We start from the raw sequence: 14,872 nt of genomic DNA on the forward strand, positions 1-14,872 counted from the left end.
GGACACTATAATGCTGTACTCGTTAGGAGCAATATTGCTCTTCGATAATTATGCAGGTTAATAACAGGGAATTTCTTCCTATTAAACTTATATCTGGTTAAGGACTTCTAAGTCGGCTGTATTGTTGGAGCTGACAAGCTCTTGGTTATATGTTATTGTTCTCAATTAATTTTCCAACTCCTTGGTTTTCGTGATTCTTCTGAAATCATTAAACTACCATGCCCTATTTGGATTTTTTTAAGAGAGGATTTTTTTCAATTTTTATTAGAGTTTTACTCTAAATGGTTTCCTGTCCAACCATTCACCTCACGCGCTTCCTTACCACTGCGGTCCATGATAAATCCTTGTAATAATAATAATAATAATAATAATAATAATAATATTAATTTCATGACCGTACAAGTCATACAGGCCGTTGGAGGAGCGGAAGGTAAAGGCTTCCACTTTCTATAGCGTAACCCTTGCACTTGCGTTAGTGAGATAGAGATCTGTGCCCATTTGCCTGTGCCTCCAAGAAATAAGCGGTCCTCATTTTTGTTGTTGGGTAAGTGATTCTCTCCATAAAGGGAAATGTCGTTTCTAAACTTTTGGACTTCCTGACAGAGAATCGAACTCACATCCTTCCGTGTGAACTAGCACGCCTTGGACACCTCGTCTAGGCAGCTCCCTAATAGTAAGAAGGAGAAGAAGAAGAATTGTGGATCTTGAAAAAAAAAAAGTTCACAGAAGAATTTTGAGAAAAATACTAGGACCTATAAGAAACAGCAATGCCGAATTTAGACTATCAAAGAGGGAGCTACATTTAAAAGTTGAAAAATTGACAACTGTAATCAAGAAAATAAGACTCCAGTTTTTGGGACACATTTATAGAATGAATAACAATAGACTAACTATACAAATCTTCAACTTATCGAACAGTTACAAACCCAAGCCAACGTGGTTCACTTAAACTGAAAACGATATAGAAAACGCTGGAATTAAAATAGATACGATAGAAACGAGAACACGTTTCAGAGAAGTAACACGAAAGGCAGAATTTCAGGAGGGAAAGAAATTAACAATTGGACGAAAATGGACTCAAGAGGAAAAGAAACAACATTCTCAGAAAAGAAGTTTGGAAACGAAGAAAGTTAAATGCAAAGAAAAGTAACCGAAGTTGATTTAACGTACCCTCAAAAGGGTTACTCGAATAATAATAATAATAATAATCTTAACTAGAATTTGAAGACTGGAATCAAACCACCAGGCATAGTAATCTTCTAATATTACCTATCTTAGCTTGCACAGCAATCAATGTGAGGACCTGGCTGTCAAGTGCGGGGATTCAAGCGTACTTTGAAGCTCATCTAAAGCAGTGAGAAGAACATTACTTAGATAGAGTACTCACAAAAAGCCATAAAGCTGTACAACAGCTTGTAGCTCCACGACAGACAATGGGCTAGGCGGGTTAATAGCTTTGTTCGTCACGCCCCTCTCTTCAGGTAAGAAGAGGCAGCAGGCATCTCCAACAACTGGCGCAGTGACACGTAACTTACTGTTTCTATAATAAAGGAAAACATTCTACCTTTGTCATAAACACTGTTATGAAATGATTAGTTGCTAAGATATGCTTGGGAGAAAATGAAGAAAATATAGGAATAGATACCGGTAACAAAATAGTAGGTCAGTGAGTACATTTTTCCCATAAATCGTAACAAAAGATGATAAATGCCGTAAATTTCACTTTACACTATCTCAGGAGTCACCCTAGACGAGTGCTGGGACAGTATCTACCACACAGGCCACGACCGCTCCCTTTCCATTCTTACCTCTAATTATTTACAAATAAGCAGTCCCTAAACGGTTTTCAATCGAACTTTCGCACATATTAAGATGATACAAGCCTTTTAACAATTAGTGGCAGCAACACGAAGAGAAAAATGGAAAATTCCACTGTGTCCTCATGGAACAACAGTGCCTTCTGTGCTTAAAATGTCTCCTTGATGTCCATTATTTTTCTCATGCATTCCTCTGCTTTCATCATAAAGTTATTTCCTTCTCTCCCCCTTTCTTGCCATCTTACCTCTTCTTTCATCCCCTCATTTCCTTTCATGATGGGAGAGATTGGATTAGCTCTACATTTCCTCTTCTTCCACTGAAGGGGGAAAAATAGAAATATGGCTTTTTGATTTCTAAAGTCTATTCTAAGATCGCCTTCACTGAAGATGTTACTGTTTTCCAATTTTGTTACACCTTGCATAATTACCGTAAATATTACCTTCATTACAAAATTAGCATTTGTAGCCGTTCTTAGATCGGCAATTTGCAGTATTCTCCACGAATTCATGCGAAGTTCCGTGGCTCAATTCAAACATTATTTACAGCACGATATACTATTATTTTTCTCAATAATCATGTGGCAGTAATATAAAGTACGAAAAAGCTGAACAGAACGAAGACATAATAAGGACAGTTCCGAATGTATAGTATTTTAATAATAATAATGTTATTTGCTTTACGTCCCACTAACTACTTTTAAGGTCTTCTGAGACGCCTAGGTGCCGGAATTTAGTCCCGCAGGAGTTCTTTTACGTGCCAGTAAATCTACCGACACGGGGCTGTCGTATTTGAGCACCTTCAAATACCACCAGACTGAGCCAGGATCGAACCTGCCAAGTTGGGGTTAGAAGGCCAGCGCCTTAACCGTCTGAGCCACTCAGCCCGGCTATAGTATTTTAAAGTTGTGTGATTTTGAACCTGCTTCCAACTTACGTACCGTATTTTCTATGAATACCGGCATGGTTCTGCGGCTGAAGAAACACGAAATCTGTTGTCGGTGATATCTCCCTTATTATCTGCTCCATGGAAAAAAAAATTGCTGTTATGTTCTTCCTCTAAACCCACCTTGACATGATCCTGAAATGACATGCACCGATCGTCTTCCGGGACTTCGACTCAAAATACAAAAATTTCGTAAATATATCCGATATAATCGTACGATCAATATTCATAATGAGTAAACTATCTTTTATATAGACCTATAAAATGTTTCGATAGATCTGATATCAACGCATATATTGAGAATAACATTTTTGATCTTCCCATGAAATGGCGTATGGCTTTTAGTGCCGGGATGTGTCCGGGGACTTCGGCTCGCCAGGTACAGGTCTTTTGAGTTGACATCCGTAGGCGACCTGCGCGTCGTGATGAGGATGAAATGTTGATGAAGACGACACATACACCCAGTTCCTGTGCCAGGGGAATTAACCAATTATGGTTATAATTTCCGACTCTGCCGGGAGTCAAACCCGGGACCCCTGTGACTAAAGGCCAGCACATTAACCATTTAGCCATGGAGCCGAACAATCTTCCCATAAACCCTTACAACAAGTGATGACGTTGAAATCATATACACATGATAACACATAGAATTTAGTTTATACAGTATACTGTTTATCAACACAGACCATCAAATGGACACAAAAGTTTAAGATTCAGTTGATCAGTTGAAATGAATGATTAACGGGAAGTGTTTTCTTTTTTGACAATTTGCTTAACGTCGCAACGACTCATGGCGACGATGGTATAGTAAAGGAATAGGAGTGCTAAAAAAGCGGCCGTGGCCTTAATTAAGGTACATTTTCCTGGTATGAAAATGGGAAAATACGGAATGCCATCATCAGGAATGCCGACAGTGGCGTTCGAACCCACTATCTCCTGGATGCAAGCACAGAGCATCGTGCCCCTAACGGCACGGCCAACTCGCCCGGTAACAGGAAAGATGCCTGGAATATAAATGTACAGATACGTGGCACTTACAAGTATTTCTTGCTTATTCGGCTCCATTCACATGTTTAATGGCGTTTTCAATTTATATTTTCATGCAGTAGCATGTGAAGTACGAAAATGTTGAACCTGATCGAGATAGAATGGGGACGATTTCCGACTGTAGACTATAGTACGGAACAGTTTCTTGTCCAAAATTGTGCGAAATTCCCTCTGCTTCTCGGTTACAAATTATAGAAAATATTGTAAATATCCCCATTATTGTCCGTTATGATGGACGTATACGTACAGCATAAAGATCGGAAATCGCAATATCTGCAACATTTGTTACATATGATCTAACATTAAAGGACCACTTTGTTTTCCCTACTTCATGAGTTAACTTTGAAATCACATGCAACTGATGACACAACTCAGAATGGGTGGATTCCAATACGGAGTTTGGTTGACGTATGTTCAGTCATTAACCAGTTTTAGGAACACACATACACATAAAAACCTCAGATGATAGATAACGAAATGTATCTACAAAGTACGTGACACATATGATATTTTATATGGGACTAGATTTAATTACGCAGAAGATCTTCAGTTAAATGTCCTTCTGTTGACTTCAAATTCAACCCTAACTATAGGGTTTTAGTTTCGGATGTGATCAATTCCACCTTCGATTTCATATGTCTGACTCTATGTGGAAGTATCACCCAAGATCTGATGGAATGATTGGCATTTTGCACATAATTCTACAACGGATAATTTATTGAAAGGAAGAGCATTCCGTATAACAAAAGCTACATTCCGTGTAAAAAAAGGTGCAGGAAAAAGTATTTTGAACGTACAATACTCGTTCAGCTCGTTTGCTAGCAGTACACAAGCGATATTATTCACATTGAAAATTGATATCACTTCAGTCTTAGAAAGGTTAATTTTCATAATCATAGCATTTTTTTCAAGTTCCTAGATATTAGACTCCAACCTTTCAACATTATTATTATTATTATTATTATTATTATTATTATTATTATTATTATTATTATTATTATTATTATTCTGGGGTTACCCGTGGAGCAGAAAGAGGTTAAAGGAGGTGCTGGGGGTAAATGGGTCTAACTACAATATCAAGAATTGAATTAAAATTTTAACAAAGGTTATATTTCTTCAAAACAACAAACTTAACAAATTTTCACTTACTGAACATAACATATCAGGTACCAAAAGCGGTCTTGGAACAAGATTTAGGAAACCCAAGATTAAGGAATTTATATATTTGGCTTCAAGCTCCAGATTTACTAGTTCTGAGCTACAAGCTCAAATTTACAAACTTTACAATACCAAAGAGGAATTATTTAGGCAAGAGCAGAAATCCCCCAATTCAAGAGCGCTTGCTCCCTAAATTACAATGCCTAGCCTTCCAGAAACACCCTTCACTATTGCAAAACTTCGAAAAGAGCTAACAAGCTCTCAGTTTCTTCCAGCCTACTCAAGGCGACATCAGAATCTTACAATCTCTGATCCCTCAAGGCCCAACTTACAAATTGAAACAGGGGTATCTAGTACCCAACCTACAGGGCCTTTGCAAAAAAGAACAGTTTAAATAAACGGCCCGAGCAAAACTGAATGGAGGCGTACACTGCGCTCCCAGATAATGAAAACTTAAAACCTACAGGGCTCTCGGCCGATGAAACAGGGGCTATTCCCAAACTACTGAGGTGGCTCGAATGGAAATAACTTTAATGCATTACAGATAAAAAGCAGTTACTAAATCGTAGTCACCTCAATCCAAGATGAAGGGGAGCTCGAGAGGGTGACACACTCTCTATCCCCGATTTATAGTTAAAGACTTTATGAAATTTTACATTAGCCGAAAGAAGATTTACATTTTAGAAAGGTTTGTTACATGGTTGAAGACTAGAACCTTCCCCTCAGATAAAGCTGCGGAGGTAGCTACGAGAAAGAGAAATTTATGTAGCCATTACCTTCGCCGAAGAAAGAGACGCCCCGTCTCGTGCCTTAACACACGCACTCGGAAGACGACGATCAATAGGCACGGTAACCCGAGAAGCCGCAGTTTATATACCCTCAGGGAACGTTCGAGAGAATTCAGGCCTAATCAGGACACACCCTCTTAATTTTTATTGGCAGATTCAAAGTGAACAAGAAGTGCGGGACTGGTTGAAAATCAATTACCAAAATTTATGATTGGCCAGATTCAGAACTGGCGGAAAGAAAAGGAAGTGTTGTCAACCCAAAAATAAATTAACATAGATTCAGTTATAAAAACCGAGAAATACTAAACTTTTTAAAGTTATAAGTTCTTTCACCTTGCACCAGAGTGCATGATCAGAGTTTTTGGTAGTGTCATCCGTGGAAAAATGTCCAAACTTCTTGATGTGTAGCAAAATAAAACAAGGAGAAATTCAATCAGTTCAGGAAACTTCATAATAACACAACATTTCAGTAGTGACATCTTCCGATTAAAGTCTCAAGTTTATGTAGTAGGAATTTCACATTTTGGTCGGTAGAGGAGTTCATTAAGGCGCTTATATTGAAATAACGAAGTTGAAGTGTACCTCCCGGTACAATTATTATTATTATTATTATTATTATTATTATTATTATTATTATTATTATTATTATTATTATTATTATTATTGTACCGGGCGGTACACCTCCACGTCGCTAATTCAAACTTTGCGCCAGTTGAAACTCCCCTACTGGAGGAAGTCTGAACTTTATCTAAGGTGTTAATTTTCAAGTTTCTCAGAAGATGTCACTACTTGGAAATTTTGAAGTTTCTGAACTGGGTCGTTTTCGATGTATTTTTGTTTTGCCTGTAGTAAGAAGTGTGAACATTCTCTTCTAGAGGACACTACTGAAGAACTACAATGGTGCACCCTAGTGCGAAGTGAAAGAACTGTTTTTTGGAGAAATTTTTATTTCAAAAGTTTGTTCCGTGTTAAATTTCTTTCTGTTATTGTTTAAGTTGGCTGTATAACACTTTCTTTCCCCTTGTTTTGAATCTTGCCAATCCCGTATTTCTTTAATTAATTTATGACCAATCAGGTGTATCTTCTCCAAAGGGGATATGTTGCTTAACCCTAGCCAATAAAGTTTTTGTGGGAGGGTGTTCTCATTCCTGAAACGCCTCGAACTTTCCGCGAGAGTATATAAACTGCTGATTTTCGGGTCTCCGCGCCACTTCAGTAACATCTTTCAGTGTGTAAAGTACGTAGCAGGGGACGGGAAGCGCCTCTTTCTTCGGGCAGCAGTTCAACAACAAGGTAATGGCCGTTTAATAACTTCTTTTCTTGTTAGCTCAGCAGTTTAACTCTCGGGGCAGGTCCGAAGCTTTTCCACCATGTAACTTTTCCCTAAAATGTAAAGACACTTAGTATCTATTCTCTTTTAAGCAACATATTGGGACAGAGAGTGCTTAACCCTCTCGAGCTCCCACTCATATTGCATTGAGGTGAACTTATTTTTCACAACCGTTTCTTCCTTAACGTAATGTAAATTGTTTCTTTCTAAAGTCACCTCTTTAGTATGGGATTAGCCCTTGCATTAACGGCCTAGTGCCAAATAGGTTTTACTCAAAATGTGTTAGGAGTGCAAGAACGCCTCCTTTCAAGTTGGTATTTTAGAGGCCACGTAATTAACCTTTCCTTACTTAATAGGCCTCAGTAGGTTGGGTATTTGTACCCTTGTGTCTATGTCCTTGGAGGACAGCTTGAAGGTGGAATTTGGTGTGGCCTTTGATAGGCTAGAACTTTGAGAGCTGGTTGCTCTTTCCAAAATAAATTTGTGTTTTCTGCGCGCCTCGAGGAGGCTTTACTGTGTAATTGGGAGCAAGTGCTCCTGGGCATGATTGGGGTCTTCTGCCCCTTTGTTGAATTCTGTATATCGTAAAGTTGGGCTAATTGCTCAAGAATTGTGTGTCTGGCTCTCGGAGCCCAAATCCTGTAACTCTGTAATTGTACATTCTCGAATAGTGGCTTTGCTACTCTGTACCTGCCATTCTTGTTATTTCTTGATTTTGCAAAGAAAATATAACCTTGTTAAATTTTAAATTAACTTTAATTTCGTAGCCTGAGACCTGTTCACCCCCGCACCTTCTTTCACCTCTGCTGTTCCACAGATACCTCGGAACAATTATTATTATTATTATTATTATTATATAATGCATGGTTAAATGTATTTTTCTGCTGATTGATACTAAAGCTTCAGTAGTTAGAGAATGTGTCCTCCAAATTCATTTACCGTATATTTAGATCTCCGGCCGGGGCACAAGTAACAGATTAACATTGTTTACTTTCAGCGGTGTTCGCTCTACAAATCATGGACACCCAGGTCTAATGATGAGTTATTTGAGTTGTCCACTGGCCAGGGAGACGGGAGAACGTCTCTCTAATGCAATACCTCCATGGCGCATGCGACGCGCCTGTAGATTGGCTCATTTCCAGTGATAATCTCAAATTATGGATCGGTCCACGTGCTGCTGGTTATTTCGTGAGATCATCAACAATGATATTAGTCCTGTTCTGTATTAAATCTATAAATAGCATACTTGTGCAGGTGTGATGTGTATTAATACAGTATCATGGTTATTAAATCTCGAACACGCAACAATGGTGACATTGCACTACTTTAACAAGAGAATTACGTGCAGATATGTATTATTCTACAATCTAAGAGTTTTAAAACACACGTGTGACGCTAATAATAAGCGTGATATTCGTTTTTACGCCCCACTAACTACTTCTATGGGTTCCAGAGACGGCGAGCTGGCGGAATTTTGTCCCACACGAGTTGTTTTACGCGCATGTAAATCTACCGCACGAGGCTGACGTATCTGAGCAACTTCAAATACCACCAGATTGAGCCACGAGAGAACCTGCAGGGTTGAACACAGAAGGCAAGCGCTCTACCGTCAGAGCTACTCAGCCCGACACGCGCAAAGCTCCCTGGAAGCAAATACAGTAGAGACAATACGCAACACTTACGGATTTAGCCTTGTTAAAATGGGAGACAATTCGACGGTGGCGCTCCTAGTGTCTTGACCTGAAAAGTCGCGCTAAATTCAAATACCAATAGAAATGCATATACGAAAATGGATAAATTACGTCTAGAAAGAAAGTATTATTGAGATATTAACTTCGAAGTTGCTAAAGCAATTCTGGATAAATGAATGAAGAATTATTTAAAATATTATTATTTAAAGACTGAAATTAGACATATGAAAAAGATGTGAAATGGACTGCTGTGAAATGGCTCGATCGTTCATTTATGCATTACTTTTTTGCTTTAGCATTCCTGCCTCAACTTTTACGGTTGGATATGTCCCTTTTCTCATTTAAAAACATTGTGTCATCACATTAAGACACTTGTCAATAAAAATATCGGCACATCCCTTACACACATGATGTAGTGAATTAACATTTAAAAGCTGGACAATTTTCCTCTTAACATGAAGCCTACCAACAGAAATCTCGGCCTTAATCTGAGAAGCGGGATAAAAGAAAGAAAAGTATGAAAATGTTGTCGATAGTGATGCTTTGAGGAATATTTACGTACAATTAGAGTAAAAATGTAACATACCCTTGGCTGTATAGTCGAGGATTTCTAAAGTCGCTGGCCTGGAAATGATCTGAACAGATCTTATAATTATTATATAAGCGTAACGTCCCTTCTTTCTTGTACACCTTATCCAAATCACTTCTGTGACATGTCAAAACCCACAGATCACACCTACAACAACACATTGGCATTGAAGGTTAACTGCTGCACTATACAATAAAATATGTGTATTATATTTTAAGCCAGTTTAAATATGGGTCGAGCAGGTCAGAAGATTATGAAGTACTAAAAAAAACTCTTTGTCACTGGAAGAATATATATGCAAACACAATATTACTTACATTTTCTTGTCACGAGAGAAGCGAAAGAAAGACCGCGCATTCTTCTCTACTTCATAGTTACTGCAGCCAAATACAGCACATACCTTTCCCCTCATGTTGAGAGGAGATATCGAGGAATGATACACGCTATTTAATTATGTCAAATCACTGAAAACGCATAAATGACACAAAAAAACTTCACACACAAATACACGTGCTCTCATGACAGAATCAGTAGTTCTCAGGTCTACCCGCTAGAGAGGGCTCTAATAGCTGTCCCTCGATATGTCGCTGAGTGTCGCGTATTGTCTCTACTGTATTTGCTGGAAGTGAGGAGCGATAATTTGTGTTAGGAGGAACCTACGAAGGAGCACGGCCAAGTCGCCCGGTAACAGGAAAGTTGCCTGGAATAATAAATGTACAGATACGCGGCACCTACAAGCATTGCTTGCTTATTCGGCTCCATTCACATGTTTAATGGCGTTTTCAACTGATATTTTCATGCAGAAACGTGTGAAGTACGAAAATGTTGAACCAGATCTGAAGGTATTGCATATATTTTTAAATTTCACATTTCACACATGTCATCACGTTTTCTCATAATATTATTGGAGAATAACGGTAGATAAAACGAATTTCACCATGAATAACGAGCTATCACTTTCTGATCTGGAGGTACATTAGCTTTATTGTCCGGATCCATGGCTAAATGGTTAGCGTGCTGGCCTTTGGTCACAGGGGTCCCGGGTTCGATTTCCGGCAGGGTTGGGAATTTTAACCATAGTGTTAATTCCTCTGGCGCGGGGGCTGAGTGTATGTGTCGTCTTCATCATCATTCCATTCTTATCACGACGCGCAGGTCGTCTACTGGAATCAAACCAAAAGACCTGAATCTGACGAGTTGAACTTGTCTTCGGACACTCCCGGCACTAAACGCCATACGCCATTCCATTTCATTAGCTTTATCGCGTGAGCCGAGGTCTGGTTTCACTACAAAATGACGGATACGGGAGCCGTCATTTCACCTTAAACGCTATTTCGGTGGACTCTTTAGACATCCCTCTCTTCCACTCAGCCATTACATATCTATACTAATAGTATAAAGAGGAAAAACTTGTATATTTGTTTGTCACGGATAGACTCAAAAACTTCTCAACCGATTTTTAAAAAGACTTCACCTATAGAAAGCTACATTGCCAGAAAGTAACAATTCGAGGTGGGGGCTCGGGGGGAGGGAAGGTATAAAAATAATAGGCTACCATAGGCAAAATATGAAATTTGTCGTACAAGGACGAGACGAAGCTCCATTTAATCCCGCTGACGCAAAGAACAAAACTCGGTAAGCACTACGGGCCCGAAAACCATCTTTTAAGGCCCTAAAATTAGCCGTTGCGGAGATATTGGAACCACACTACCCCTGCTCTAGGAATCGGATAAAGTAATGAACTGCCGTAACCATGACAACGTCAGCTCCATCATTCTACAGCAGCGAAATTATCTGTAGTATGCGATGCTTTCCTTGAACCCTGAGCTCCATAGTGCTGAATGGGAACTTGGGATCAAGAAAAGGTTCGCGTACTATAGAATATATCACAAAAACCTAACATGTTACAGACATGAAAATTTCTGTTTGGAACACCCTTTATAAATAAAAGCACATAAATGGTCGTTTTCAGAAAATCCACTTCAGGAGGGCGGGGGGTGAAAAGAAGTGAGGAAGGAGTTGAATTATTTATATGAGGATAAAATAAAATAATGTTATTTGTTTTACGGCCCACTAACTACTCTTTTACGGTTTTCGGAGACGCCGAGGTGCCAGAATTTAGTCCCGCATGAGTTCTTTTACGTGCCAGAGTAAATCTACCGACACGAGTCTGACGTATTTGAGCACCTTTAAATACCACCGGACTGAGCCAGGATCGAACCTACCAAGTTGGGGTCAGAAGGCCAGCGCCTTAACCGTCTGAGCCACTCAGCCCGGGGAGGATAAAATTATCTCAGAAAATAAAGATGTTACAGACGTTAAAATTAGTACTTGGATCTTCCTTTAAAATACCTTTTTTTTGAAAATTCACTTAAGGGGGTGAAAAAAATAAACAAGCGGGTGAATGTTTAAGATGAGGATCTTTATCTTCTACCGCTCTATCCACACCTGTTGGGTTGCGGGTGTGAACTGTGGATTTCACCCTGTTTTACGTCTGGATGCCCTTCCTGACGGCAACCGTGAGTGTAGGGATGTAATTACCATTGCGTGTTCTTGTTGTGGTTGGTGATATGGTGTTTTGAGTGAGTGTGAAGAGGAGAATGTTGGGACAAACACAAGCAACCTGTCCCCGAGCCAGAAGAATTAATCACACGCGATTAAAAACCGCGACCTAATCCTCGCGAGTGAAGCCGTGGTAACAGCTACAGTAGTTTACAGTATCTTATATTGTTATGAAATTATCGAAGGAAGTCTGATGTACGCCTTTCAGGACACATGGTATTTTACCGATGTAGCCAATAGTCTACTCGAGAGAAAAGGTAGGTTTTCTGCGTCAAGAGGCCAGAAATAATAATAATAATAATAATAATAATAATAATAATAATAATAATAATAATAATAATAATAATAATAATAATAGGTTCTCTGACTATCAGCAGGTTTTCCTATGCATTTTTCATTAATTTTCACACTGTCCATCATCTGATACCTCTTTCTTCCTTCAATTTTCTCCCTGCAACGTTTCCTTCCAGTGCCTGTGTTAATAAAACATTTATTTTTTATATACTGGCTTAAGCAATTCTTCTCCCTCTTTTGAATGGTTTCCAGTATTTTCGTACTTTCTTCGCCTACTCTTTCCAATACTACTTGATCGTTTCCATTTTCTCCATACCCACATTTCAAAATATTTCATTATTCTTTCCTCCTCCCTTCTCAAAGTCCAAATCTCAGACCCATAAAGAGCAACGCTCCATACAAAGCACTTCACTCATACTGCCAGGCGAAATCGAAACTTTAACGCAATGTCCGGATGTTTAAATATGATCCTCGTTGAAGCTCTAACACATGAAGTAAAATTTGCTACAAAAATTTAACTCGAACCTGAAATATTACGGTGTCCATTTCCTACAATAAAGCGTGACATTGAACTTAAACAACATGTCCAAATAGTTTAATCTATTCCTCAATACAATCTCAACACATGCAGAGAAGTTCGCTAAATGAAAGTAAATTCAACTCTCCTTTATATTACGTAATACCACTGAACACAGTAATCACTACCATCACGATATTCACTGCATAACTCAAGTGTGATGCTCCAGCTGACTGTCCATGTTAACACCCCAAACAGGTATCACCGTGACTGTCCAGTGAAATAACTTTTCATCAGTCTACTCAAGCTAAACTATCATTCTAATAAAATTCATTTTTCACACCCGCAATGTTTCTAGTCAGCGATATTTTCGTCTCGTAAAGATAATAGAATTCAGTTTACAATAATCAACTATTCATTTTGACCGTATGTCAGAATGTATCTTGATCGTGAGGTCGGCTATCACAAAAGGCACTTCGCAGATATCAAACAGAACCGTCACTTAGACTTAATTGCCGTTACGTACGGTCTTACATAAAATAGTAATCATGGGATAACATCAACTCGTACTTAAAATAGGCATTACAACGTGCTCACTTGGATTTGACAACCTTTACATTCATCAATCTTTCTGGATTGCTACAGGACATCGTTCCTCTTATACAGCCTGTCCCAAAAATATTACACCTCATTTTATACACCATGTCACAAACATTACTCTCCGTCGAAATACAAGGCCTCTTATCCTCAGCATCATGCTTATTCTACATCACTCATAAAATACAGGCTTACACTGCCTTTAACATGTTCCTAACTATTCTCATTACACTTCATTTCCATTACAATCCATTTCTTTATACTTGAAACTTGTTTAAGTACAAGCGATCCCATGATAAAACAACTTTATAATGATCTCATAATTATCTTCTCAAAATATTTCCTGACAACAGGAGCAAAATAGTACACCGTGATTTTCTGTATCACAAATACATGGTGAAACAAAATTTAAGATTCCCAAAAATGCTGACTTATGATTTCCTTCACTGGATTTCGATATAAACCGCAAATCACGCTTGATATTACTGCTGAGCACATACTTTATCATTTCAATTTTATCCTGACGTGATTACTATTATTACTATTATTATTTTTGGATAATTTGATATTTGAATTTATCACACTCATAACGGTTATTTTATCGTTATAATTAGTAAGTTTTACCTTCCGAGCGTTTTCATTGATTTTAATTACAATATTTAACTTCACTTTTACATTTTAAAAAATTTAAACACATTTTAAAGTCTCACGCGCTGACATAAATAATACACAATTCGCCTCCACACTAGAGTGACGACAAGACAATTCCTCACCATCGCAATATACTTGATTACACACGCCACAAATACACCGCGATGTTCTCATTAATTAATTAATTAATTTAAAGGTACAGGCATTTACATCTCTAACTACAAAACATAATATTTAAATTAGACACACCTGTAATTGTAGTCGTTTGGCATGGCATTATCTTGGCTTCATCTTCTGCCAGCTATCTCCAATTTAGCCCTTCATAATTGTAGGATACATTCTTCACTTAAATATTATCTTATAGATACACAGATTTTACACTTGGCTTGAAGCAACACACGTTACCATAAATTATTCTATACGCATATAACAGTTTAAACGTCCTGTTTCATCTCGAGAACTCTTAAACGTCCCGTTTCTTCTCGAGAACTCAACTAATGCAGTTTGTGGAATCTTTCCAACTCCTTTCTATCCAGGTCTTTTACAGATATGACTGACCGTGCGACACAAAGCTTATCTCCTCCAGGTTATCGTCCTCTCTTACCGATTACAAAAAATAACATTATCCGCAGTAATTCACAAAAACTATCTATGAATCTGCTGTCTCCCTATGAGAAGTTCAGGAATCCTATAGTTATTAAACTTATAATTTTCTTCCCCTACCGTGATAGATGTCGTAACTATGATGTTTCAAATAGCTAATTTAGTCTTCGTTCACCATTTAACACTTAGTAAAATATTCATATCTCAAGCCAGCTGACTTTAGAGATTCTACAAGTCTATTTCGCCCACTTTATGTCTTCTTCTTATGTTGCCTGACGTAGGTTC

Source organism: Anabrus simplex, chromosome 1 (genome assembly GCF_040414725.1).
Source record: "Anabrus simplex isolate iqAnaSimp1 chromosome 1, ASM4041472v1, whole genome shotgun sequence".
Lineage (NCBI taxonomy): Eukaryota > Metazoa > Arthropoda > Insecta > Orthoptera > Tettigoniidae > Anabrus > Anabrus simplex.